Source organism: Argentina anserina, chromosome 5, assembly GCF_933775445.1.
Source record: "Argentina anserina chromosome 5, drPotAnse1.1, whole genome shotgun sequence".
In the NCBI taxonomy this organism is placed as follows: Eukaryota; Viridiplantae; Streptophyta; class Magnoliopsida; order Rosales; family Rosaceae; genus Argentina; species Argentina anserina.
This window is the reverse complement of record NC_065876.1, coordinates 22,348,046-22,350,830: the sequence shown is the minus strand read 5'-3', so window position 1 is coordinate 22,350,830 and position 2,785 is coordinate 22,348,046. Positions and strand designations below refer to the sequence as shown.

General features: G+C 37.5%; 1 pseudogene; it reads right to left on the bottom strand.

Annotated features, from left to right (window-relative positions):
- Positions 1-571: 571 nt before the first annotated feature.
- On the bottom strand, positions 572-2,036 carry LOC126795745 (high affinity sulfate transporter 2-like; annotated as a pseudogene).
- Positions 2,037-2,785: the final 749 nt, after the last annotated feature.

The window sequence follows — 2,785 nt, the reverse complement described above, 5'->3', positions numbered from 1 at the left end:
GAGGTAGCATATAAAGAAATTTTGATTTAAGAGAACATCAATCGGCAACCGAACTCTTTGATTCTTACTATTAGTCTTCTTCATAATGAAAGGAAAAGATTAACAATTTAAGAGAAAATAAGACGGCGAAAACAGGAAAAAAATGAGGTTTTACTGATAACAATGGAAATGTGAAAGCTAAAGAAAAAGAAAAAGAGATTAATCGACAAATGAGCAAACATAAAAAAAAACAAATTGGGCCCTGAGCCCAGTGCAGGAGCACTGCTTGCCCTCCCTCAAGGCCGGCTATGGCAGAGAGTACCTGAACCAGCAATGGATAAAGGTGGCATAGGATGCGATGGCCTCAACTGCTGGGTACACTCCAAAAATCGCTGGGTACAAGAGTTTTGAATTTTATGTGATGTTTTGCTATTATCTTCAATTATTAAGCTCTCATTTTGTAATAGAGTAATTTTGTCTTTTCAATTTGCTGGGCATATCAATAAATTTACTGTGTATATGCATTTGTTTTGTGGGGAACTCATGCAAATTCGAAACCTCGAAGGAAGAAAAGTAAACGAGACAAAGAAGCTAACCATAATGTACGTAAGGGGTTCGATCGATCAGGTTGTTTTTACCTAATTAGATTACGTGTACTCTATCTTTCATCTTTCTGACATAGCCATATAGGTGAAATATAGTTTAACGAATACATACATCCTACTGAAACTGAAGGAAAAACGCACAGAACATATACATTTCAAATTTACATCAAATTTCGTTGTTCGGAGCAAGTGTAAGAATGGCATCCCCAACTGAGAAAAAAATCTTGTCCTCTCCGATTACATTGGAAAACTCAGATGCATGAATCTTGTCGATCACCACTGTTCCCGGATTTGCTAAAGCAAGCTGCAGTCAATTATGAATCACACAAGAGATTAATTTAGTGGATATCTTGATTGGGGTTAAGCTTTTTAGGTACGTACAGACCCTAGTATCATGATAATTGATAAATCAAATTTTGTCACGTAGGAGTACTGTACCTGAATGTCTCTCTTCTGAAGACTCTTATATAGATCTTCCAATGCATGGATTCCACTAGTGTCAATATCTGTAACAGCTGCATCATGGGAAGCAGTTCATGAATAATTGATCATAATGTACTTGATGCTTAACTTCTACAACTGCAAGTAATGACTCTGCTATAATTTCCAATGGTTCAGGTCAAATTGACTTACGTGACATTTCGACAACCAAGTAGTCGATTTTGGGTAGACACCTATCCTTTAGCTGTGCTTCTTCGTCTGTTACCCATCTCAAAATTCTGCAGCCAAAATTAGCTAGGCTCAATTAGTACGTGATATATATCCACCATGCACGATTTATGCTTGCAAGCATGTCTCTGTTATTCTGTTAATCTATGTAATTATGTATAAAGATACCTCTCCTTGACATAGTTGGAGTTGGAGAAGTAAATTGCAGAGTCGACCCTAACAATGAGAAGACCAGGAGTCTGAATAGCTCCTGGATACTGCTGGATATTTCTGTAAACGTTTGTCCTAGGGATCCTTCCTAGCAACGCAGTTCGTGGCCTTGTTACTTGTAGAAGAATTTTGGCGAAAGAGATGCAGACTGCAATTAAAAGACCAATCTCAACGGAGATGAAGACAACACCAAAAAATGCTCCCATGCAAGCAACGAAATCCAGTTTGTCAATCTTCCATATCAATTTCATTGCCTCGATGTCGATTAATCCCAAGACAGCATTGATAATAATGGAGGCTAGAATGGCGTTAGGGGTGTACTTAAACAACGGCGTAATGAAACTCAAGGTGAGGAGGACCACGATGGACATGACGATGTTGGAGACGGCGGTGTGGCAGCCGGCCATGTAGTTTACGGCAGAGCGAGAGAAGGAGCCGGTAGCGACATAACATGATGTCATTGAGCCAATTATATTCATTGTTCCCATCGCTACCATTTCTTTGTTTCCATCAATCTGATAATCCTTCATAGCAGCAAATGTTCTTCCAATTGCTATAGCTTCCTGCATCCATCCAAGTGTAAATCTTATATGAATGTTGTTGTTTATTTACAAGACGTACTTATGCGAATTTAGACGTGCTTAAATGTCTGGTGACTAGTCCAACCATTTTTTCTTTTTAATTTCCATGACTAAAGTACTTTAATGATGAATTATGTATAAGAGTCGATCAAACTGTGTATATGTTTACCCTCCCAACTATATCAAATGAATAAGTATAAAAAAAATGGTTTTCGTGGAAACTAGTGACATCTATGAGAATCTGCCCTTAGATGACTACGAAAGGGTATCTTATTTCTTTATATTATTTTAGGAGAGGTCGATCGAGCAAGATAGACTCTTGATATAGTTTGACCAACTCAAGTATCAAGTATTGATTAGAATTAATATTGCTTACTGTCAGGCAACCATGCCAGCCACCACACCAATCTTAAAGCCTTTACCAAAAAGATCTCCAGAGAAATAAATTTGATCAGCTGAAGCAGGGTTGATGCCCTTACTTATATGATTTACCTGGAATATAATTAACATGCATGCAAGTTTCATTGTTATACAAATTCCACCAAAAACAAAACTATATGAGTATGCCCAACTAATGAAGTTTACTTACAATTGCAACACCTTGCTTATCTGCGCGGGTAATAAACACAAAAAAAGTGGAAAGGATGACAGAGATCAAAGGTGCAATTGCAGGCACCCAAAAGTATTTCTTGTTCTTTATATTTCCCTACGAGAATCATCGGTGAATATAATTATTGACTT